Source organism: Balaenoptera physalus, assembly GCF_965194825.1.
Source record: "Balaenoptera physalus genome assembly, chromosome: 5".
Classification (NCBI taxonomy): domain Eukaryota; kingdom Metazoa; phylum Chordata; class Mammalia; order Artiodactyla; family Balaenopteridae; genus Balaenoptera; species Balaenoptera physalus.
In genome coordinates, this window is record NC_138884.1 from 87,472,918 (window position 1) to 87,499,274 (window position 26,357).

The following is a 26,357-nucleotide window of genomic DNA, read 5'->3' on the forward strand; positions in this document are numbered from 1 at the left end:
AATGGTCATTTTTCTTTTTTTTCCTTTTCTTCCTCTTTATTTTGTTTTCTTTTTGTAAGTGAAGTACTGTTGCTGTACAATATTATATAAGTTACAGGTGTATAATATAGTGATTCACAATTTTTATAATTTTTTAAAAATTATTTTTTATTGGAGTATAATTGCTTTACAGTGTTGTGTTAGTTTCTGCTCTACAGCAAAGTGAATCAGTTATACATATATATATCCCCTCTTTTTTAGATTTCCTTCCCATTTAGGTCACCACAGAGCACTGAGTAGAGTTCCCTGTGCTGTACAGTAGGTTCTCATTAGTTATCTATTTTATACATATTAGTGTATATATGTCAATCCCAATCTCCCAATTCATCCCACTCTTCCTCCCCACCTTGGTAACCATAAGTTTGTTTTCTAATCTGTGTGATTCACAATTTTTAAAGCTTATACTCCATTTATAGTTAATATAAAATATCGGCTATATTCCCTGTGTTGTATAATATATCCTTGTAGCTTATTTTATACATAATAGTTTGTAGCCCTTATTCCTCTTCCCCCTCATTCCCCCTCCCCGCTGATAACCACTAGTTTGTTCTCTATCTGTGTGTCTGCTTCATTTTTGTTATATTCACTTGTTTGTTGTATTTTCTGGATTCTATATAAGTGAGATCATACAGTATTTGTCTTTCTCTGTCTGACTTATTTCACTTAGCATAATGCCCTCCAAGTCCATCCGTGTTGCTGCAAATGGCAAAAATTCATTCTTTTTTATGACTGAAGAGTATTCCATTGTACACATATATACCACATCCAGAATGGTCATTTTTCAATAAAAATTTATATTTAAACATAGTGCCTGATCAGAAAATTCTGCTCATTCAGATATTACACAATGATATCACCAAATTTAAAAATCAAGTTTTAATATGCATTGAAAAAACTACACCTGAGCCACGAACATCAAACAAATTATACATCAAATAGTAAGCAAAAGTCGCATCAGCTGAGGAAATGTTCAAAGATATCCACTTTGTAAGGTATAATACTTTATCTTCTTCTGAGTTAATGAGTGTATTATTGATAACAACAGCAAACATTCATACAGTACTTTATACCAGAATGTTCTGAGGGTTTTATATATAATCGTTTATTTAACACTCAACCACCCTAACATGTAGGTACGGTAACTATTCAGTTTTAAAGAGAAGCAAACTAAAGCACAGGAGTTTACGTGCCTTGCCCAATGCCACAAAGCTGGAAAATCGTAAAGCCAGGGTTGGAACCCAAGCAGTCTGGCTTTTATGTACATTATTAACCACTGTGTTGTATATAAGGCTAGGTGTTTTTTAAAAAGATTAAAACTTACTTAACAGCCAAGAGTAACAGTGACCATTAATAAATCCTCTACCAAGTGCTGGGCACCACGCCAGGTGTTTTATATGGACAGACTCATTTCATCCTGATGCCAACTCCAGAAGGCAAGTATTAGCCTGAAGAGAAAACTACGGTTCAGAGAAGCCAAGTAATTTGCCCAGGGTGAGACAATGAATAAGTTCATGCTTTCTGTAGATACCCCTCCAATTTAGATATGCCTACTATTCAAATGTCTCCTATGCCATCAATTTTCAAATTTCTATTTCTTAGTTGAAATCTCTTTACAGTTCAGGAATTTGTGCCTTTCCCAACTGCAGACACTCTGCTGCTGGTACAGTGTTGTTGTATCTCACTAATACCTTACGGACACGCACAGAGACCACCCCACTAGTTCACTATGAAACTAGAGAAGTTCCCATACAAGTGGACCTCATCTGACACAGTGCATTCTTAACACATGCCGTGAAAAGCCCCGCGCAGGCAACCTGAGTCTCACAACTCCCCTGTAAGACAATACACTACCTCTTCCATTCAACAGCTCCAACACAATTCCATGTTATGGCTAATCTATAGAACAGTCATCACCATTGCTCTTTATCTAAAGCTGGGTTTGTTTTCCTGCTATGAAATCAAGTACAAGCTACAAAGTGTTTAATTTCCTAATGTAACTTGTCCATCTTAACTCCTCTTGAAAGTACAGGATTTTTAAACAAATGATAAGACATTAAGAATGCCTTATAATCTCTGTAAGCATTTAAATGCTTATCATCACATTTTTATTTATGTTTATTTCATTATGACCCTGTTAAACAAATGAATTAAAATTCTACTTCTTTTGGAGGTAAGAAACAGACCGTTTATGCTCGTTACAGGAGGATGCTCACGTGTAATGGTCAATATAAAAGCAAGAACTAAAATTGTCTATATTGTATGATCTCAATTTTATAAGTATTATGAGAGGCAGTACAGTTCCGTGATTAATAGGTCAGGCTCTGGAGCCTGGCTGCCTGGTTTTTAATCGAGACTCTGCATTTATGGATTTTGTGATCTTTAGCAAGTTGCTTAACCTCTTTGTGCCTCAATTTCCCAATCTGTTAAGTGGGAATAACAGCACCTCCCTCATAGTGGTGTTATAGGGATTGAGTTAATACATACCATACAACCCACCCAAAACAGGGTCCAACACACAGTAATACAGTGAACATTAGCTCTTATTGTTTGCTAACACATATTCATTAAGGGCACAGAAAAAAATACTGGAAGGAAACGCATCAAAATTTAGTCACTCAACATTGTAAGCTCTGAGAAGGCTAGAACCTTGCCACCTTGTCGACGGGGGTCTGTCCAACACCAAGCAGTCCCTGGCACCCAGCAGATGCTTGATAAATAATTGTTGAATAAAAGAAGAGATAGGTAGGTACTGGGTTTGGTGTGCTTGAAGTTCTTCTTTGTATTTCCTGTATTTTCTAAATGTGTGATAATAAACATTTTTATAATCAAAAAACTAAAGAAAATGCAAACCTGTTCTGATTTAAATCAAAGATTGAAAAATGTTCTCTTGCAAAACACTCAGAAGACAAATCACCCCTCACAACCTGTATACTCAGGATTACTCACTATTGAACACAATATAGTCTAAATTAATCCCTTTTTCAAAAGGAACTTTAGTCAGTATTCTTATTTAATCTTACTCTGCAGCTTGAAGTCTTCTACTTGAGCCCTTTCCCTTTATTTTGTTTTTGTTTTGTTTTCTTCTTTTACCATCTTGGCTGTTGAAACTCTGCTGGACCCTGCAGTTATGATTCAAGTTCTGCTTTATCTCATACTGGAAGTATTTACACTCCCTCTGGTTCGTAAAAGATTCTTGTTCCCAAAAAGTGATTCTTGTGAGCTGTCGGGGCCAATGTGGCAGGCGCAGGAGTGGTGGTTAGAGAAGCATTTCAACGGACCTTCACGTGTATAACGGAAAGAACGCAGGGACCGTCCCGTCAACAGAGCATCGGGTGGACTTAATCTGGAGACTCCTTCCCATTCTTAAACCCTGCCAGTAAGACGAGGGCTCATCTCTCCTAGTCTCCTTCCTCAAACTGCACCTTTCCTGTCTGCCTCAGCCTTTCTCCTCCCGAGTGTCTTGAAAATTCCTACCATGTTAACTTTCAAACTGCGGAGCAATAAACAGAGCAGCTGTGCCTCAGGCTGGGCTGATGGAACACGTCTAGGAGTTCTGGCTGTTTGGTCCCCGGATCTACTCACTCTCTGCCAACTAAGCTGATGACAAGAACCACAGTCTATAGAAGCTTATGAAGCTCCAGGTTTTGCTGTTTTCCTATTCAGAGAAATTAGATCTGCAAGGAGTCCAAGCATTGTTTGGTGATGACGCCTGCGAGGCTTAGGACGTAAACTGCCTCCCTAGGGTTCTCTACTTTCGCCTTCTTTTTCTTATTACTGATCACGGCTCAGTTCGTTGAGCTCTTACCGTGTGATGGGTCCTCGGCACAGATAAGCCTGTCTGACCGTCACAACCACCTCACGAGAGAGGTGATGTTATCCCCTTTCTACAGCCGAAATAACTAAGGTGCAGTGAGGTTTTGTAACACGGCCAAGGTCACACCTCTGCTAAGAGCCAGACCCTCAATTTGAACCAAGGTATGTTTTCCTCCAAAGTAAAAAATGCTTACCCAGTGCCTCTAACTTCCAGATGCACAAACATCACGTGGGTATCGTGCTGAAATGCAGATTTTTGACTCGGTCTGAGGGGAGCCTGAGAGTCTGAATTTCCAATAAGTTCCCAGGTGATGCCACCATTGCTGGTCTCAAAACATACTCCGAACGGCGGGCTCCGCATCACATTTTTACTCTTCACTCCCTCACGTAACCTTAGGTACTTATTATCATGACAGCTCTTCGTTTTCTTTCGCTGTGACTGCTAGAACCCAGTCCAAATGCTGCTGTCAGCTGCCTGAATTCGGGCCTTCACACATGGTCAGAGCTCATCCCAATCTTGGTCAGGGTACCAAGGCCCCTTGCAGAATACAAGGATGGGTTAGGTGCACTGGTGTTAATTTCACCTCTGAATTCACTAAATAAAGGCTAATCCACTGTAAAGGTCAGCAAATAAACCTAACAACTTACAGCAGGGTTTCTCTATCCCAGCACTACTGACACTTTGGGCTGGCTAATTCTTTGTCATGGGGGACTGTTCTGTGCATTGTAGCATGTTTATCAGCACCCCTGGGCACTACCTACTAGATGACAATAATATCCGCCCATGCCAGCAGCGACCATCAAAAATGCCCAGACATTGCTAAATGTCCCCTGGGGAGAAGGGGGAACAAAATCATCCCCAGTGAGAACCTGAATCAGAATAAAATACCCATCACTTACTCTCTCCTAAACCCTGGGAAGGGGTAAAATATATCCCCTTTGCCCAAGTTTATTTTATGTGGTAACAATTACAGATGTTATAGTCTATAATTAACAATTTAAGAAAATATACTATCTTTTGTTCATATTAAGAGTAGCCTAGGGCTTCCCTGGTGGCGCAGTGGTTGAGAATCTGCCTGCCAATGCAAGGGACACGGGTTTGAGCCCTGGTCTGGGAAGATCCCACATGCCGCGGAGCAACTAGGCCCGTGAGCCACAATTACTGAGCCTGCGCGTCTGGAGCCTGTGCTCCGCAACAAGAGAGGCCGCGATAGTGAGAGGCCCGCGCACCGCGATGAAGAGTGGCCCCCGCCTGCCACAACTAGAGAAAGCCCTCGCACAGAAACGAAGACCAAACACAGCCATAAATAAATAAATAAATAAATAAATAAATAAATAAATAAATAAATAAATAAATAAATAAATAAATAAATAAATAAATAAATAAAAAGAGTAGCCTAGTTACAAAGTAGTCAGTAATTTACAAAAGGGCGATAGATAAATATCTGTTTATTCTAAATGTGGCCTGGCTAATCTTATCAATGCCAAAAGACCCAGATTTGGGACAAGGCTATAGCTTTGTGATCAGTCCTCTTTCACACGTGCGTGTGCCTACGTGTTTGGGGTGCAGTCTTATGAGATGTGTACTCATGTACACAGGGGGTTGAATGGAGCGGCAGGGGGAGGATACCAACGTGAAAATGTTGGACAGCTGTTGACTGAGAACCTTGTTCTAATAATAAATATGTTCACTGTTTTAACTTGGATCATTCCTAAGCCATTTACACTAGTATTTGTTGAGTCTCTTATATGTACCCAGGATGTGATGTGCTCAGTGGTCTAAGAAAGGCTTTGCTGTTTCTAATATTCTCCAGAACAACAGTGGGGATCTGGCTTCTCTCCTTGACTTCTATTCTTGCTGAGAGGCAGCCGGCTAGAGGCTCAGGTGGAAGAGCGCGCCTCAGTGCACCTGAGACTGAACAGGGGGCTGCCCCACCCCTCTCTGTAAACCTCTGTAAATGCGTACACCTTTTGGGTTCCAGTCCCTCGGGGCAAGATGTGAGAGATGACATTCACCGCCAACTGCCCCAACTGCGGGGACCACAGGCACCGACAGACAGCTTTATAAAGTCTGCAAAGCCACAAAACCACAGGGTTGCAGGAACAGGTCAGCCTGGGATTGGCTTTTACTATTCTGACATCTCCTGTAATGACAGGATGTAGAAGGCTTAAACTATGTAGACTCTCAGAAACAATGGCCTTCAGTGGGTTCTAAGAATTTTAAAACCAGCCATAATTCAGGGGCCCTAAGAGACAACTGCCTGCGTCTAAATCACTGCTGTGACATTCTCAATAGAGTCATAAATATGATCTCTGCTGGTGTGTCAATATCGTAGATGCCGAACTGTTCTCCGACTGCTCTGTGCTGCTGTGTCCTCTCTGCACACACGTGTGTAGGGAAGAGCGTGACATCACACTGTTGGCGTGATAGGGCAGGAGGAAAAGGAACATGCACACGGCCTCACATCTGTCCAGCCTCCGGCTCTGCAAAGTCTGGAATACAGGGCTCCTTTCCTATGCTTTCACAAGACACTGATACCAAGGTTGAACTGCAGTTCTCCTCCCTTTAAAGACATGACATTAAATCACGCATCAGCTGCCCCGTAAGAAAGAGGAACCCCAGGAAGAAAATGAAAAGACAGACCCTTATTCTCCAATATTCCGCTTTTTTCTGTTATCCCACAACAGAGCAGTTTATAACTCTCGCCATCCCTCCTGAAAAATCCTGGTCTCCCATGCCAAAAGAAAAAGAAAATGTTTAAAATTCCAGTTATTCTCAAACTTCTGTTTGAACGACATGAATAGACCTTGGAAACAAGAATTAAAACTGAACATTAAATCTCTGGAGAAAAGTGAACAACAGCAGGGATTAACATCTGCAGCATCTGTTGTTACCAACAGCTGAAGAAAATTTCTTAAAAAAACAAAGTAAAATGAATGTGTCGATTTAAGAAAGAAACAGGCAGTCCTCTAACGAATGCTGTCAAACTGTTTACAAAGTGCAAACTTTACCTATACTACAATGGAACACAGATGCCAGGAGAGCAGAGATTTCTGCAGTCCCTGCCGTATCCCGTGCCTGGGAAACAGCAGAGGCACATGGAAAAGTCACGAACAAACAGATTCATTTACCCGAGATCTCTCTACACTCTACTCTGACTACTTTGGATGTTTTATGGAAAATAACCCAAAAACAAGAACCTTGCTATTTTTCTACAGTTGCATTATATGATGGTCTAGCTATAGGAAAACAGAACTTTTAAATAATAACATTCTTTTTTTAAAAGAAATATTTTTAAGTTTTTTCACCTGCTGCTAGAAATCCAGATATGAATATGTCACAGTCCCTCAAATTTCAAACAGGGTGATTGGGAGAAGTACACAACTGCTGAGAAATACAAAGAAAATATTCTAGAAGTTCAGCAAAGAAAATGAATTTCTCCTGTGTATCAGGTCAAGGGCATAGGCCCTGGAGCCAGATACCTGCGATCAAATCCCTGCTCCGCCACTCATCTAGCTACTTAACCTCAAACAGGTGGTTTGAACACCTTATACCTGTATCCTCATCTGCAAAATCTGCATTCTAGCGCCTCTCAGAGGATTAGTGTGAGCATTAATTAGGCAAACATGTGGAAAAAAAGATAAGCCTGGCACATAGCAAGCATTCGATAAAATGTCAGCTATCCTTCTTCTTATCGGCATCAGGTTTTAGGAACTGGTAGCTGTTCTTTAAGGACAAGTAAAATTCAGACAGGTGGAAATGACGGGCGCCACGTCTGGTACAGGGAGCTGCATCACAAGGCATGCAGGCGAATATCAGTTATCATGCACGACGGACCCATTCTGCTAATGACCAGATGGTGCACGTGCAAACAGAAGAGAAGAATATGGTCAGGCCCAGATTACAGACAGCATTGACTGCCTGGTTACTTTAGGTATTAATTAGTGGGAATCATGGAAGATTTGGGGTTTTTACAGTTTTCAAAAGAAAATTTATTTCATTTATGCATTCTTTAGCTTTGGAAAGATATCCCAGCCAGCAGGGAATGGAGAGCTTGGCAGATCCGACAAATGAAGGGCTATTATGAAACAATGTGAAAAAGTGCTAGGGTTGGGGGGTAAGCTCTGAAGACAGAAGAGCGAGCCAAACTCTGCCTGAGACGGGGTGCAGCGGGGTGGTGGTGGTGAGGGGATGTAATGGGGAGGCAGGCACACAAGTTATTTTTTTTAAGAAAACAGACAAGAAATGCAGAAACTAAAAACAGCAGCAAGAGCCCTGCAGATCTTTATCCCTATGCCCTCCCAAATCAGCCATCTGGGGTGAGTTTCCAAGGCTCTATTAAGATGCGTTTTGGACTCAGCCTGGCAAGGAGCTGTGACAACAGCTCACAGCTCGAGGGGAAGCAGGAAGGCGCAGGGCGGGATGGGGGGCGGGGGGAGAGCCAGACAGAGGCACGGAGAAGATGACTGAAGGGAAGGCGCACAGCGGGCGCTCCTGGGGAGCCGGGGGGCCAGCCGACAGCGCCCCCGGCTTCCTCCCTCCCTCCGGAGCTGAGCTGGGAGCACAGGCAAGAAGCACCCCCGTGGGGGGAGGTAGGGCCTGGGAAAGTCAAGGCCTACATAAGCTTGAAAACAATCAAGAAAAGGCTGTAGACACATGAAGTTTTATTTAGTGCACTGGATAAAATTACCCTTTGAGAGGGACTTCCCTGGTGGTCCAGTGGGTAAGACTCCACGCTCCCAATGCAGGGGGCCCGGGTTCGATCCCTGGTGGGGGAACTAGATCCCGCACGCATGCTGCAACCAAGAGTCTACATGCCGCAACTAAAGATCCCACGTGCCACAATGAAGACCCCTGGCAGCCAAAATAAATTAAAAAAAAAAAAAAAATTATCCTTTGAAATGAATGGCATTTGTTTTTGTATCTGCAAAGGGGATAATATTGTACTTTTTGGGAGGGCCGAAGGTCGGGGCTCTCGTTTCTTGATTAAAGACAATAAAACTATAAAGAGGAACAAACATCCAGCCTCAGTCGGCATACGAAATGCTGATCTTCGTCACAATTTGATCTCTTCTATTACCGCTTATATAACCTTGAATTTCAAATTGTGGTTCCTGCAGTTTTATGAGACACGTTGAGGTGGAAAAGAGCCACCACCACCAAAGGCCCTTGGGTCAGGGCCACCAGGACAGGTGAGGGGGTGAGTCCAGGACCCAGGCCTGCCCCCAGAGGACCCCCCCTGCTCACTCTGCTTCCTTCCCCTGGCCTGTGAGGGAAATCGTCAGCACTCAGAGGGGCACGGAGACATAGGGCTGAACCGGGCACTGGAAGGTGACTCAGCTCAACCCCCCTTCCCTTCCCAATGGGGAAAGTGAGGCCCGCATAGTTCACCCCGAGCGCTTACTTGTGCCTGGCAGCGTGCTTTCCTAGTACCCACACATCTCACCCTCACCACCGCCCAGTAAGCGATGACTGCTGTGACAGCCTCGGTGACCAAGGCCTGAGACGTGGAGCTGGTTTGCTGGTGGAGCCAGACTGGCTCATCCCAGGGCCTCGGGGCGACAGGAATGAACACAGAAGAGGGGAAGAAGGCCCTGATTCCACCTGTGCTGCCACTCAGCAACCCGGAAAGCAGCACGGCCCTGACCGCTCCTGCCTCGGCCTCCTCATCCAGAGACCACAGTCGATGACAGCACCCACCTCCCACCGCTCTGATGCAGGGATTAAATGAGAACGCTTGAGAGCGCTGACAGCGGCGCTCGGCCAGGGGTCCTCGAACAGGGGTATGTGCTGAATTGCTCTTCTCCTCATTATTCTATCTATTTTAATCTAAACCTGGCAAAATCTTTGTGCTGTTTAGACTTCTCCACAGTCAGACTGGGGCTGGGGATAAGAAAGAAAACTGGTTTGCTGAAGGATACTGGGGAAGACAGACATGTACTCTATGAAGAAAATAACAGTGTTGTCCTGGTCACCACCTTAGTGTGTCCAGGACCTGTGGTCCCAAGAGGCAGGAAGCACTGGAGAGGCCCAGCCACTCTTACAGCGGCTGGGCTGCCCTTCTGGCCTTTCTTTGTGTGGCTGACTTCCTCCTCCAGAGCTCAGCTCCAAGGTCGCGTCGGGGAAGTCTGCTCCTGTCACTCCCTGCCAGGTCCTTTATGCTCCCTCGGCACCGTGGCAAACCTCAGCCGAGCCTCTCAGAGTCTGAGACCGGCATCCCTGGGGCTGGCAATCACTGCCCTGAGCACAGACGATAACGCCAGAGCAGCTCAGAGGAACAGGAGGTCAGGGCAGCCCCGGAGCATCTTGGGAAAGGTGAAGCACAAGGGAGAGAAGTCGAGGGGGACGGTCTAGGCGAAGGGAACAAGGAAAGCCAGGCACCGAAGGAGGAAGGAACAAGTGGTGCCTCCATGCGGCATACAATTCCAGGCCCAAGTGACCGGGGCTCAGCTCTTTCCGACAGTTCTATTCTCAAGTTCATGAAAAACTATTTTAAAACTTTATATAAACTTTACATACATCTATCTATATGGAGATATGTGGATATCTGACATTTAGGTAGATACACAACGTTTTATATATAAAGCTTTATAGGACACATTACACATTAAGGTGTTGATCACCTCTCGGACCAAACAATCATTTAGTTCATCCCGAGAACAATGGTGAAATGAAACCAACCTCTGTCCCCCAAGGGGACAGCTGAGTAGGCCACCATGACAGGGGTGACAGTGTGACAAGTGGCAGGACAGGAGCCCACAGGGGTGGCCAAATTAAGTGCAGAGGGCCATGATGGAAGACCCACCTAGTCTGCCCCTTCCGTGGGGAGTGGGTAAGGGGCAGTGGTGGAGGGACTGGTCACGTCCTAAGTCCTGCAGCGTGCCCAGGAAGGCCACCCCCTATGAAGGGAGGGAATTGAAACAGCCCATCGTGGTGAGTTCCTGGGGAGTTTCGAGCAGTTCCACATGACCCTGGGAAAGTGCGGGTGGGGTGAGGTGGGGGGAGAGCACGCAGAGAGTGAGAAACAAGTCTGGTCAGACAGTGAAGGCCTCCTGTGCTAGTGAAGCAAGACCGCCATCCTACAGAAGCTCTAGAGAAGAGGTGAAAAAAGGACCAGTCAGTAAGTTCTGTTTCCGAGAGCCCGAGAGCATTAACCACATGGAGATCTGCCCCAACTGCTACCTCAGCCCTTCGATCTCATCCACATGGATTTTTTTTTAAAGGGGTCAGACCACCCAACGTTCGTCACTTACATGATTGACTCTTCGTGACGACAGCTGCTGGTCAAGCCCACCCTGCTTGGACCTCGTTGTGGGTGTCGAGGGTGAAATGTCTTCCTGACCCCACTGCCCACACCAGCACATGGGGTCACCATCACCAGAACCCAGGCCACGGGTTCAGTCCACGGGAGTAGTTCTCAAAGTGAGGTCTGCAGACCAGTAACAACCCTATCACCTGGTCACTTGTTAGAACTGCAAATTCTTGGCCTCGCCTTAGACCTACTAGATCACAAACTCTGGGGTGGGACCCGGTATCCTGGGTTTTCGACGACTGGAACACTTACTTTAGTATAACCTAACAGGTTATACTATTTAGGTTTACCTTAATTGGTGGTTTCACATTATATAACACTTGGGAACAGGGATCCTTTTTAAATAAATTATTTCAAATTAATTCAGCAATGACTCCATCCATTGTAGATGATCTGACCATTAAATAAAAATTTTAAATGTAACATACCTTGCTTTTCAAACACTAGCCAAATCTTGTTTTTCTCTTTGTCGAAGGCAACTGTTTAAACTAAAATTAATACCATTTCTTAAGAACTGCATTCAGAAAATGGTCCCTCCCTGCTGACCCAGATAGACTACCCACAGTGATAATAAATTTCCTTCCAGAAAACTTCCAGATATGAACATAAATAGTCAGAAACATAGACCCAGGAGTCACTCAACACAAACAGAAAAATACTAAAAGCTAAGATCACGATTTCTCAGCTCGTGTTTTTTAACCACCTGCACAAAAGCAACTCATCTGTTTACCGCACGGCTTCCAGGACCTCCTGGCCTCCCAGCAGGACAGCCCCAGGCACCCCACCCGCGAGCAAGGTGTGCTCGGTCTCCGGGGCTTTTCTGTGCTTCAGTTCTACTGGGCAGGTGAAAAGAAGCCTACAGAGGAAACCGCCGTCCTCACCCTCAAATCCCCCCCGACCACAGCACAGGGTGTTAGGCGGGTCACAGTGCGGCCTGGGGAGAGTGACGTGGCTGCACTACGGAGCGCTGGCTTCCAAACTGTATCCCAGGACGCTCTGCTAGCACAGGCCACACGGGGGGCCAGGAGAGAGGCGGGGGGCAGAGTGGGCTTAGCTGAGGCCGCTAAAACAACATACCATCGACTGGGTGGCTTGAACAACAAACATTCGTTTCTCACAGTTCTGGAGGCTGGGAGTCCAGAATCAGGGCACCTGCACGGTCAGGGGCCTGGGGAAGGCCCTCTCTCCGGTCTGCTGCACCCTCACATGGCAGAGAAAGAACTGTGGTCTCTTCCTTTTTCTTTTTTTTTTTTGGTCTCCTTATCAGGAAGGAAGACACTAATCCCATCATGGAAGCTCTACCCTCATGGCCTCATCTAAACTTAGTTACCTCGCCGAGGGGGACCCACCTCCAAATACCAACACGCAGGGTATTAGGGCTTCAACATATGAATTTAGGGGAGACGTAAACACTCAGTCCACAGCAGGAGCAAACGTGGTTCTAAATTACTCCTCCACTCCATTTCAGCATAGCAGGTCTGAGTTAATGTTTTACAGGGCCTCTGTGAAGTTTCCTTAAAAAAGAGGTCAGTAGCTAAGAAAAAAATGAAAAGGTGTCACCTAGGCTACCTTTTATCCTGCTTCCTCACCTTGTCTACTTCCTTGTCAATGCAGGACCTGACCTACCCTGCTGCAAGAAGCAGATCTAGAATGCTTCTTCCAACCAACAAGCTGCAGGGCACCACCTGGGCACACACTCAACAAACACGTGCTTCCAAGCCCTCAGACGATCTCGGAGTGTATGCCAGTGCCTGCTTTATGAGCCCACCTTCCTATTAAAATCGCTTGAACAACCCAGAAGACGATGGAGATAAAAAGAACAACAACTCCGTAGACTCAAGACATGAGACAAACACAGGTTTTCAATATAAGATCGGAGAAAATACAGTCAAGGCAAGAAAGCATTAAGGTTTTGTGAAAGAATCAAGAGTCAAGACATAGTTTCTGTCACACATTTATAATATAGATGGATAGATTTTGTGTATTTAATTTGTACTTAATACTTATAAAGCTTGGGGTGGAAAAGGATCACTTTATCCTGATAAAGTTATAACCCCCAAATCATTAAGGCTTATGCCATAAAACAGCACTGCATCAACCCAAGACAATAAGAGAAATCCTCCGGGGAGTTTAAAAGGCTCTTCCCCTTGGCAGCCACAGCTTTCCAATGCAAACCTGAACTTGGCTATAGTCATACTCAGCAGTTCCCATCCTTTTTTCTCCCTCGGTATGTATTTGTCTCCCTGACTACACTTCACGCTCCTGTATCTAGCATTAAATCCACTTTCAGATCAATTCCTTGTACGACTCGGCACTCAGGATCTCTGCAAGCTAGTTAAATGACACACACTAAATCTCCTTCCTCCTGTCACTGGCAGGGGATGGATCCCGTATGTAAATTTTGCACTTTCGCTGAAAACAACGTTATTGTCCTTGACGACATGATGACAAAGACTGAGGTACAGAGAGAGCTGTTCTGGAGGCAGAAGGAGCAGCCGCCGCAGCCACGGAGGCCTGAGAGCCGACTGTGAGGGGCAGTGGAGGGGGGCGGGGGGGACGGTTAAGAGGAGCCGTGGAAGGAGAGAGGAGGCCGAGAGCCGCCTCCACGGCGTCCAGTCTCAGAGGGACCGGTAAGATGACAAGATGCTGATTTTCAAGAAGGGAAGCCCTACTTTTTACCCTCCAGCTCAGGCGAGGGTTTTCAGGAATGGTGACTGGTTTTTTTTTCTTTCCCCATGAAAAGAGTAATATCTTAACTGATCTGCAGAGAAATTAGAGACACTAAAAATATGAAAAAAAAAAAAAAAAAGAAAAACTTACCTATAACCCCACCTCCCAAAGATAAGTGCTCATAGGGGTCTTTGCTTGGATTTTCACTGAAGATGTAAACGTGGATTCCGGACTGTTGTCAGTACCGCACTGTCGCCGCCTGGGTCCACAACCACCCTTTGCAAGCATCACAATGGGGCCAGGGTCTAAAGCCCTGAGGCACGCCCAGTAGGAGCAAGACGGTGGGATCCCGACCCCGGGCCCATGTGAAGGGGTCAGGCGGGGCGGGCACCGGAGGAGCATTTGAAGCTACTCAACTAGAAATAATCAGAAATGAGAAGGTCACATCACAGTCCCGTGATCCCCGAGAAGAGCTGGCAAAACATTCGGTGGGAATCGCTGGGAAAGGGGAAGAAAGTGGGAATGGGAAGCAGAGGTCTTTAAAAGGGGCCCGGGGAGAGAGGAATGTGTGACTAAGGAAAAAGGTCAGAAGGAGAGTGGGAGGAAAGGTCCCAAAGGCAGGACAGGTGGTCCATGAAGGGACACAACAGTCCTGCAGTGAACTCTGACCTAGTCACCAACGGGATGAACCGATAAAAGCCCCATTACTAAGTCTGCTAACCTCCCTCCTGCCTCTCAGGCATCTGTGACTAAAAAAAAAACTAACCCCACCCATCCCATTACACAATGCTTATCTGGATATGATCTAAGGTCGGAATCCATGAAAGGAAGCTCACTGACTTAAAAGTTAGGAAATACTTTTGTGCTTTACTGGGGAGAGGGGATGGGGAAGTCCACACTATGAAATAAGAGGTTTAAAATAGTGAACCCAATTCTTCCCCCAACTCAACACAATGCTCTTTGGGTTACATGTGGAAATGTGACCTTTCCACCTGGAAAACCCCAGCCTCACTGCCTGGATAAGGGCCCATATCCTGAAAGAAATCAACTTGGGAAGCAGCATTCTCCTCGGGGATCCACACACCTTGCGCAGTTGGGAAACCTGGGTTTCAGCGTTAGTAAAGTTTCGAGCTTTGATGTCTTCAACTAGAAAACGGAAGCAAACTACATGATCACTGAGAAGCCTTCTGTCCCTTAGAAGTCAGTGCACTGATACTCATTCAAAACTTCAGCAGATTTCAAACACTTAATCTAAGTGTTTATAAATAATATAACTTAAAGGGGACATGTCAAGTTCAAACGGTCTTTGAAAGCTGATTTTGTAGTAAGCAAATTTCTTAAATATTACCATAATTTACTTTGCCCAAAAAACTCATTAAAGGAGGCAACAATCTGAAATTCTCTAACTGACCATAACTGAACATGACAAATCCCAGCACACTGAGTGAGCTTCAGTTAGTAAGAAATGAGAGGTGTTACATGGGCCCAGGACAATATAAAGAGGGGAGAAACTGACTGATTGAAAAAAAACCAAGTAATTTGGTAAAGAGTTACTACCTGCCACTCCAAAGGGCAGATACTTTTTTAAACATCCTGGCACAGCACAGATAAACCAAGCACAGCACACTCTGCTTAAAAGTGGCGCCTTAAACTCCAAGGAAGGTTTCAACACAGGGGGGAAATCTACCCTCTGGAGGCTGGCAATTGTGGGCTTAGTTGGCCAGGTCGCACCTCACTGCACTTGCCAACCTCCAGGACAACTTGAAAGCTGCATGTTGTCTAACCTTTTGCTGGGACGATTTTAAAGAGTGAAACATCTATGACTAATTTCTTTACAATGACTCCCGGTCTTTTTGTCTCTCCCATCAAGAGAGTTTGAAAAGGAACCAGACCCCTGCATCTGTCAGCACTCTTGGCCTGCAGTTTTTCCACCTCTGAATTCAGAGCACAGGGCCCCTCAGTGAGGCGGGGCCTGTCCCCACAGGCGTGCACCTGGGGTGGAGCAGGAACATCAAACTGCTGCCTGAGGACTCAAGTTTCCTCTGGCTGTGACAATGACACGCACTTCGCCGAAAAGCTGAAGCCATCCTGCAAACCACCAGCTCGCCGCCCAGGAGGCCCAGAGAGGTTCTTTTTGGCAACATGAGTGTCTTCCATATGCCACCGAGCCTCTGACTGTTCAAGCACACCCTTTCGCTTGTCCTGAAAGTCTGGTGTGATCAAAGGGAAGGCGGTGGGTGGGGTGTGGAATTGAAGAGCGGCTGCCATTTGTGGAGGGGACTGAGAAGGCAGCTATTTTTATTTCCTTCAAAACTCTGTTTGGAACAGACTGCCTTCACTCTAGCTCTCATTTCTTGGGTCCTTCCTCAGTGGTTGACCAACATCCGTAACTCTATGAGGTGGGTGCCACTACTACCTCCAAGAGACCGCTGAGGATTCTGGGGCAACCGCCTCTAGTCAAACAGCTCATAAATGGAGGAGCCAGGACTAAAGCCCAGAACAGTCTGATTTTCAAATCCATACTTTTCAACTCAACAACAACAAAAAACCAAATAACTCAACTTAAAAATGGGCAAAGGGTTTGAATAGACTTTTCTCAAAAGGTGATATAAAAATGACCAACAAGCATATGAAAAGATGTTCAACATCGCTGATCATTAGAGAAATGCCCATCAAAACCGCCATGAGATATCACTTTGCACTCATTAGGAAGTCCACTTCAAAAAAAAAAAAACCAGAAAATACAAGTGTTGGTGAGGATATAGAGAAATTAGAATTCTTGGGCACTGGCTAGTGGGAATGGAAAATGGTGCACCTGCTATGGAAAACAGTATGGCAGGTGCCCAAAAAATTAAAAAGAGAACTACTCTATGATCCAGCAATTCCATTTCTAGGTACATATCCAAAAGAACTGAAAGCAGGCTCTTGGAAAGATATCTGCACACCCATGTTCAATGCATCATTATTCACAACAGGCAAGAGACATAAACAACCTAAATAGCCACTGACAGATAAACAAAATGTACCCTATACATACAGTGGAATAGTGAAAAGGAAAGAATCCTATCATATACTCTAACAGTGATGAACCTTGGGGACACTACGCTAAGTGAAATAAGCCAGTCACAGAAGGACAATTACTGTATGATTTCACTTATATGAGGTAACTGAAGTAGTCAAACTCTTAGAAACAGAAAGTAGAATGATGGCTGGCAGGGGTGGGGGGAGGAGGAATGGAGGGCTACTGTTTAATGGGTAAAGAATTTCAGTTTTGCAAGATTAAAAAGTCCTGCAGACCCATCACACAACAATGTGAATATACTTAACACTACTGAACTAAAACACTTTAAAATGATTATGATAAATTTTATGTTATGTGTTTTTTACCACAATTAAAAATTTACAACCATTTTTCAAAAAGCCACACTTAAGCAGGATGCTACAGTGACTACCCAGTCAATCATCTCTCTCTGAAGTTATACACAACCCTTTTTCCCTCAAGCGGCCAGGAGCCATTTGCAGGCATATTCATTACAACGGGAGTCACCCGCCAGCACTGAGTTTCACTTTATTCTGCCTCGTGACACAACAAGAAAACAAAGGACCACAGGGCCCATTTTTAAAACTCTGGCAACTCATAAAGGGCAGGTGTGCAAGGAAGGAGTCTTGATATAAATGAAGACCTGAGATTCCAGGATATCCTCCCAAAGGTCACTCCGATTCAAAACATGAAATCACATTCCCAAGTCCTGTCTCTCCGCCCGGCAGACACGTGAGCGTTTCCCAGGGCGTGCACTTTTGCCTCATTTAGGCCCAAGCTCACATTCATTATGCAGTACTGCCTCTCGTGGAAGGAGACAGTTAAAGCTCACCTCTCTGACAAAGGAAGGAAGGAGGTGAGGTAGTAGGCCCAAGATCCTAGAGGTGGGAAGCAACACAGCAGCCCGCAGCCCAGACCCACCCCCCTCCAGGGCTGTAACCAGGATGCTCTGAGGCCGGCCAACTCCAGGGCGCTGACCCTGCACACGATTCCTAAATACCACGCAGACGAAGGCTCCTGTGGGTATTATGGTCTTGGAGCCTCAGTCTTCCCATCTGTAAAATGAGTATTGGATTAAGAACCCCTTTTCTTTCTAACATGAAAAGCTCCAAATAATTTAAGCTGCAAACAATATCAAGGAGACTTTATTGAGCTCCACAGATTCAGGGTATCATAATTGGAATATGAAGTATTTAAGTGAACAAAAGAGCCCTTTTACCCACCATCCAAGAGTCTGTAGTCTCAGCTAAAAACCAGTGCAGACACACATGCCAAAGACAATGGGGACAGAACTATACCGTTCCAGAAAGAATGAAGTAGCAAAAGGATGATAATGAAACCATTTCTGACCCACAGCTGGTAGCAAAGTTACAGATCACAACCAAAGGAGCTGTGAGAGGTTGAAGGTGGGACAGCCAGGGACTGTGGCAGTGGACTGGAGTTGATATTAATACGGGTGACCAAGAAGGCAAAAGCCAAAAGCCTCCACTGAGAGGCTTCTAGGGGGGAGATGACCCGGGTCACTGTGCCACCACAAATAGACACCATGATATGTTTGCTTTTTTCGTATCATTCACGTTACCTCTTCAGAAAAAACCAAAACATTATATTATCAGGAACCTTAAAATGACTTCAACCACAGAGTTTAAACTTTAACAAACTATGTTATTTTAGAAATAGAACATACTGATTTGGACTAACCTATTGATTACAATTTCAGAAAAAGTATTTAGTTGTATGGAAAGAGCAATCAGAGATGATAGAACACGGTACTTTTTTTTTTTTTTTTAAAGATTTATTTATGAGGCTTCCTTGGTGGCGCAGTGGTTAAGAATCCACCTGCCAAAGCAGGGGACACGGGTTCGAGCCCTTGTCTGGGAAGATTCCACATGCCGTGGAGCAACTAAGCCCGTGCGCCACCAACTACTGAGCCTGTGCTCTAGAGCCCGCGAGCCACAACTACTGAGCCCACGTGCCACAACTACTGAAACCCACGTGCCACAACTACTGAAGCCCACGTGCCTAGAGCCCGTGCCCCGCAACAAGAGAAGCCACCACGATGAGAAGCCCGCGCACCGCAAATAGCTTAGCCCCCGCTTGCTGCATCTAGGGAAAGCCGCACGCAGCAACGAAGACCCGACGCAGCCAAAAATAAACAATTAGATTTTTATTTTATTTATTTCATTTCATTTTTGGCTGCGTCGGGTCTTCGTTGCGGCACATGGGATGTTCGTTGAGGCATGCGGGGTCTTTTGCTGTGGCGCACGGGCTCTTCACTGTGGTGCGCGGGCTCTTCGTTGTGGTGCGCGGGCTTCTCTCTAGTTGTAGCGTGCAGGTTCCAGAGCACGCGGGCTCTAGTTGAGGCATGTGAGCTCAGTAGTTGTGGCACGCAGGCTTAGTTGCCCCACGTCATGTGGGATCTTAGTTCCCTGACCAGGGATCGAACTTGCATCCCCTGCATTGGAAAGCAGATTCTTTACCACTGGACCACCAGGGAAGTCCCCAACATGGTATCTTTTAAGTTACCAGAAATAGAGAAAAGGGTTCCATGGGCTTTTATATTTCTTAATTTAGCTTTTTAAAAAAATTTTTTATTAACTCAATTCCCAAACTATTCTCTCAAACTATCAACATCCTGAAATCTTATTTCTGCTGGAACCAGAGAAATTTGGAATCTCAATAAGCATTAGGCAACAAAGTGCTTTGGGACCTCTGAGGCTCCTTCCCGGGGCGGGTGAGCAGGTGGTAAGTGGCCCTTGGGAGCAAAGGTTTTTGAGACAGGTAACAGCAGTGGCGGGAGGCCAAGAAGAAGAACCCTTCAAACGAAGACCGTGTATCTCTAACCTTTGGGCTTGATTTCTGCAAATTAAGGCTGTCATTTTTGCAACTCAAATTACTGGTCACGCCAAGTTTAATAATAGAAGAAGCGGGAATCACCAAGTGATCACCTGTAGTTTAAGCCCACAAAAGAGAAGTGATTTTACAACTGGGTTCATTTCCAATAAACCTGACTGAATACCTGGTAGCATCATGATTTGTGACAGAAATGTGCTTCCATTTTAACCTCCATAAGGCTAAACATGTATTGAATGTTTCTTAATGAAAAATAGTTTTTCCTACTATCAAAATGTAACTACACTGTAAAACTGAAAAAGAGAAACAGGAAAATACCACCTCTGACTACAACTTATCAAAACTTCCATAGAATATCAATGTTTTCTTTGTATTTTTTTTCAGGTATATGTTATTTTTTACACAGTACAGTCTGAGTAGTTAACAATAGAATACCCATGTTTGGTTAATATTCCAAAATCATATACCCCCGCCTCCAACAGAAACCAAGCACCATCTATAAACCAAGCCCTGTGCCAGGTCGCAGAACCATAACAAGACGGTGTCCCTGACTCACGGAGCTGGAAATGGGTTTAGGAAATGGGCTCCCAGTGCGTGCAGTGGTCGGGCAAGAGCTAAGCAGACACAGCCGTGTGAGAGGGCCCCAAGGCCAGCTCACACACACACACACACACGGCTGTGCCCTAGGTCCACGGGAAGCCCAGAGTGGCCAGCCTTTCCTCTTCCAGGGACCTTGACCACCTCTGGCTGCTGAGCTGCGTGACATCTGTTTGCTCTAAGAATTCCAAGTTCTTGTTACTGGGTAAATATATCAATCGAGCTTCATTCCCACCAGAGGAATCTTTAACAGGTCACTCAACTTCTATCCAAGTACTCCTGGTAATAAGAAATTTACATACATACTTACCCACACACATTTTCACCTACTTTTGGATAACCACCAACTGTTAAAAAGCTTGTGAGCCCCAGTTACTTTCACTCTCCTGGTTCTGCCTTTGGTTGGTTAGCAATAGAATTAATGAGAACACACTGACGTGTGGTGGCCGGAGGCTATGCCCTTTTCTTCCCAGCACTGGCCCTGCTCCTCTCCTCCTCACAGCCCAGATAATATCTTGGGTGGGTCCCCTCTGCCATGCTGGTACCACGCTTCTCCCATCCCTCCCTGGATGAGCTACCATGACTTGGGCCAATCAGCTCCCAAAAACCTGGCAGTCAGGTACAGGTAACTGGATGCCTCTGGAGCTAAAAGATCATACGGACTCGGGGGCTGGCAGACCGTATACAATGATGAGCAAGCTGGGAAGGCTGGTGTGTAGGATGAAGAGGAGACAGGGAAAAAAAAGGAGAAAAGAAAAATTACATGATACAAAAGAGAGGGAGCCAGAGAGACTTCCTGGGTTCCTGGCAACCTCCTAGTTCCTGACTCTTGCTCTTATCTTGAATTTTACGAGCCTCCTTCTGATTAAGCTTGCTTGAGTCATATTCTGATTCCTGCAACTAAGTGATCGTTGACTGACTAAGGCAGGCTTACGCTCATCTGTCTCCGGAGCGTCCTCTGAGCACTGCCTCCATGCGGTGGGCATTTGAGGACAGCCAAGAGCAAGAAACAACTTCCTCTCTCAAGAAGCTGGAAACTGGTTGAATAAGCAAGAATGGAACTTAATTTGGGAAAACAAACAGGCTGGTGATACTCTATCAGGTCTGGTTTAATGGAAGGAGAACCACAATTCTAGTTCATTCTACCACTGACTACCTGTTTGACCTTAAGTGGGTCCCTTTCTCTCTCTGAGCCTCAGTTTCTTCATCTGCAAAATAAGGAATGTGGAACAGATAACTTTCAAAGTTCCCAGTTACTTGTAGGATTCCTCGAAAGCAGTGGACTCACCTTGCACATATCCAGTAGCGATCATTTTAGAAGCCGGGTGGGTCACAGAGTATCTTGCCTCTGCCCAAAGTCCACCACTTCGGGTAGGAGGGAACACAGCACAAGCGCCACCTGCAATGTGCTGTGCTTGTGATCCTGAGTCGAGTCAGGACGAAGGGGAACCTCAGAGAGTCCACCACCCAGAGCAGTGTGTCCAGGAGAACATGAATGAGGGGAATGGCCCAGAGCTGTGCTCTTGAGCACCTGAAATGAGTCCAGGGCGTGGAACTAAATTTTCACATTTGACTTTAAATAGCTCTAGGTAGCTAGTGGCTACCATGTTAGGCGGTACAGATCTGAAGGTCAGGACAAAGAACCGCAAGACAAAGCAGCAGCGGTCCAACAGGGACAAACGAAAACCCTAAGGAACATCAGGAATGGAGAGGCTGACCACGCCCGAGAGAAAGGAGGAAGAAATGGCAACAGGGAAGTGGGCTGAAAGATAAGGAGTCTGTCAGTGTTAGAGTGTGCTGGGCTGGGTGTAGAGGGGAGGAGCTTTCTGGGCACAGGGAAGCAGCACAGCACACGACGGGGCGGAGAGACACTCTGCCTGGGCAGGGCTGCAGCGCCTGGGTCCCGCCCCACGTCCACTCTCCCCTTCATCCCCACGGCTGGGCGCCCCTCGTACAAGGTGGCCGTGTGCTCAGCCAAGAAACAGTGTCGCCCAGCCTCCCTACAGCCATGAGTGACCAGGTGACAGAGTTCCGGATGATGAGACACAAGTAATGCTCGTCTAGGGACTTCTTGCAACAGTTCGCTCTCTTGGTGTAGAGGGGTCACGCCCCCGCCCCGCTCCTTGTTGCCTCCTCCGTCATTCTGCTCAGAGCTGTAGGGGAAGCTGAAGGTGAAGGAGCCATGTTGTGACCAGGAAGCATCCAAGAGGATGAAACAGAAAAGTAAAAAGGACCCCAGCTCACTGGGAACATCACGGGGCCAGTGAATGACCTTGCCTTATCATCATCCAGACTTCTTGTTATGTGAGAAAAGCTAATCCCTCTCCAGTTACACCAGTGTGGCAGGATTTCCAGTACATTCAGTCAGACACAATCTCTAAATGATGTCAAAAATCTGGTACCTGGAAGTGAGGGGCTGAAAAAGGTGGAAGGGGCCGCACAGAGGAAATTAGGCAAATGAATGGAAACCCGGTGACTTTGCCATGTGCTGGTGGAACATCTGGCCTAACGGTATGTAGCCTGCTGTACGCTGGGACATACACCAGGTGTGACTGAGACAGGAGCGTTAAGGACAATGGAAGAACACTTCCAGGACGTGGCGCACAGATTTCTCTCAGGCAGAATGATGAACTCAAACCACACTAGCCATTTTGCAGAGATAGAAGAAATACCCCTTTGTTAAGGCAGGTATCCCCGCCTATGGCCTCTAATCTAAGCCCCACAATCTAATGAGCCTTGCAGGGCAGAAAAAGCCCACTGTTTCTATATCCCGCCCCCAACACAAGGCTTGGCAGGAGACAAGGCTGGTGCTAACAGGAAAAAAGAAAAACCTCGCCTTGGCAACTGGGGAAGATGCTGCCGCAAAAGACAATTCCAAACACCAAACCGCAGAGGTAAGGCTGTAACCTACCTCTCATCGCCAGAGCTGTCCTTAATCAAAAGTTCTCAAGCGGGGCTGCCCTGGTGGTGCAGTGATTGAGAATCCGCCTGCCAATGCAGTGGACACGGGTTTGATCCCTGGTCGGGGAAGATCCCACATGCTGCGGAGCAACTAAGCCCATGTGCCACAACTACTGAGCCTGTGCTCTAGAGCCCGTGAGCCACAACTACTGAGCCCGCGTGCCACAACTACTGAGCCCACATGCCACAACTACTGAAGCCCACGTGCCTAGAGCCCGTGCTCCGCAACGAGAAGCCACCGCAGTGAGAAGCCTGCACACCGCAACGAAGAGTAGCCCCGCTCACCACAACCAGAGAAAGCCCTCTCACAGCAACAAAGACCCAACACAGCCAAAAATAAATTTAAAAAAATAAATAAATCTATTAAAAAAAAAAAAGTTCTCAAGCTAACACACCTGGAGAGGGAGAGGAAATGAAGCACAATACTTAAACTTACTGTGGAAAACCCATTATTCTCTCAGGTATAAAATGCATACTTGGGACTACAAGTTATTTTCAGAATTGTATAAGACCATAATCACATTATTCCTACTTTGGTAAATGATGTTTAAAGTCTTGTTAGTACTTATTCTGCAAATATTTTCATTTATATGAAAGTGATAAAACGCATTTACTTGGAAAAACATCCATTCAGAAAGCAGTTTAATGTGTCCCTTTGCTTTATCTACGGATTTTACAAAACCACGAGGGCGATAAGTGTGCCAGCAGCTGTAATTCTGGGGCCGCTTGCTCACATCCGATGCAACGCCCGGCCTTGCCCCTCCAGGAGGCACAGTACATTTTTCATTTAAATGAATGAATTTAATAGAAGCCATTCAACTAGGAAGATTCTAATTCTGTTTTTAAAAAATTAGAATTACCAGTAAATAATGTCCCAAACATGTGCTATATTAGCAGGAGTTAACATTCAATTCTAGAACACTTCCAACATAAGAATTGTTTTTTCACTCTAACGCAGCTTATCACCACACAAACACTAACTTTAGTGAGTAAACCAGTCAAAACTCCTGATAATTTATTCCTAAAACTGTCAACAGCTCATTACTGTGATTAAGATGCTGGATCTACAGCAGAACTGACCCGATTGGAAAAGTAACTGGGTGAACTAAGCGCCGTGGGATAACTGTGAATAACTATGGGCACGTTATTCAATATTTCTAGCCTCCTCTCCAAACTAACGGGCACAGTACCGACTGCATGGAGTTGATGTGAGGATTATCAGCTAACTGTGTGAGAGTGCAAACACTAAACGCTCCATACATGATAAGGATAACGACAATGGCTATTATTAATGTTCAGTTAGTTTTACTGCAAAGAAGATAGAATTTGTTGGCTGTTTCATAATCTGCCATAAAATACATTTCTAATTTTCAATCTTTTTTTTTTTTTTTTTTTTTTTTTTTTTTTTTACTAACAACCACTCAGGGCTTTTTTGGCTGGAGTTTAAATCAGAATAGGACGTACCCTTCCTTGCCCATCAGCTTAAGAAATTCAGAGGACCTCAAAGTGTGGTCCCCAAATCTGCAATGTCAGCATCACCCGGGAACTTGTAAGCACTGCACATTCTCAGGCTCCACCAAGAATTCAGAATCGGAAACTTTAGGGATGAGGAACAGCAATCTGTGTTTCCACAAATTCTCCAAGGGATTCTGGGCACACAGTTTTGAGAACAGCTGAAAGAAATGTAGCCCTGGGCCAGTGTCACTAACCTGCAGTCCTGGGACTATCTCCCCTGCCTCCCAGAATGGGAGAGCTGTGGAAGCCCTGACGGAGGTTCCCCACCCCTCGCCTTCCCAGGAGCTTCTGGGGGAAACACCAAAATCCCCCGCACTCACCCTCTCAGCCTAGAGGGGAAGAAAGGCAAACACGGCCAGCAGCAGGGAGGCTCACCCACCCCCACTGGCCTAACCATCCCCATGGTCAGAATCATGTGTGGCAACGCAAAGCCCCCCAGAGAACGAGGTTCCACACTCACCCTTAAAACCCTTTCTTAGCACATGACCACACAAAACCGTGTAAATGAAAGTTCGCAGCAGCACTATTCATAAATGGCCAAGAGGTGGAAACAACCCAAATGTCCATCGACTGGTAAATGACTATATTTGAGGTCTATCCATACACTGGAGTTTTGATTGACCATAAAAAGGAATGAAGCACTGATACGCGCTACAACACGATGAGCCTTGAAAACATCAGGCGAAGCGAAAGCAGCCCCACTCATGGAACCACATATCGCATGATTCCGTTTATATAAAATGTCCAGAATAGGCAAATCTATAGAGACAGAAAGATGATTAGTGGTTGTCTAGGGTTTGGGGGGAGGGGGGGTTGGTTTTGGGAAGTGACAGCTATGGGTTTCTTTCTGGGGGACAAAAATATTTTAAAATTAGATTGTGGTTATGGTTCCATAACCGTGTAAATACAGAAAAGTACACTGTATACTTTAAACGGGTGAATTGTATAATACGTGAATTTTAGCTCAATAAAGCTGTTTTTTAAAACAAAACACGAGCTTCCTGCCAAGGACTCCTCCTTTGAGTTAATCTACACTCCCCTGGCAGTGCTGTCCAGGCTGTAGGGTACCATCATTCTCAGGGCCATGTAAGTGAAGGGTCCATACTTGCAGGGCCCTAAAAGTTGAGTGCCTCCTTAAATTTTGCACTCAGGGTGCCTGCTTGCCTCACCCTAGTTCTGCTCCGATTTTGAGACTGCTTCAAGTTCAGATATGTCTACAGATTCTATCCCCCTGAGAATAGTTTCAAACTACCTCCCATTCATTTCCTTGCTTTACAAACTTCAGTGGCTTGCCCCAGTCTCTACAGATTACAGCTCAAGTGTGACAAATCTAGATCTTCGACTTTGCACTCTAATCCTGCAGGCGCACAGGCTATGGAGTTAGATGAGCCCTAAGGAGGAATTCCCTGCCAGCCAGGGTGCCGTAAGCAGGATTCACACCCAGGCCTTTGGGCTCCAGAACCTCCAGTGCCCAAGCTCTCGGCCCCTGCAGCCTTCCTACCAACAGCAGAGGTTAAAATTTCGTCTCTGTATCACCATCAACCCTTGACCCCAGC

At 45.6% G+C, this 26,357-nt stretch overlaps 1 protein-coding gene and 1 long non-coding RNA gene across 10 annotated transcripts in view; both read right to left on the reverse strand.

Moving 5' to 3' along the window:
• TBC1D1 (TBC1 domain family member 1) overlaps window positions 1-26,357 on the reverse strand; it is a 216,874-nt gene that overhangs the window by 37,080 nt on the left and 153,437 nt on the right. The window lies entirely within an intron of this gene.
• Window positions 138-8,196, reverse strand: LOC309662008. The gene is made up of 2 exons (XR_014264419.1): window positions 5,250-8,196; window positions 138-4,890 (listed from the first exon to the last, which is right to left on the reverse strand). It is a non-coding gene; the product is annotated as an uncharacterized lncRNA (long non-coding RNA).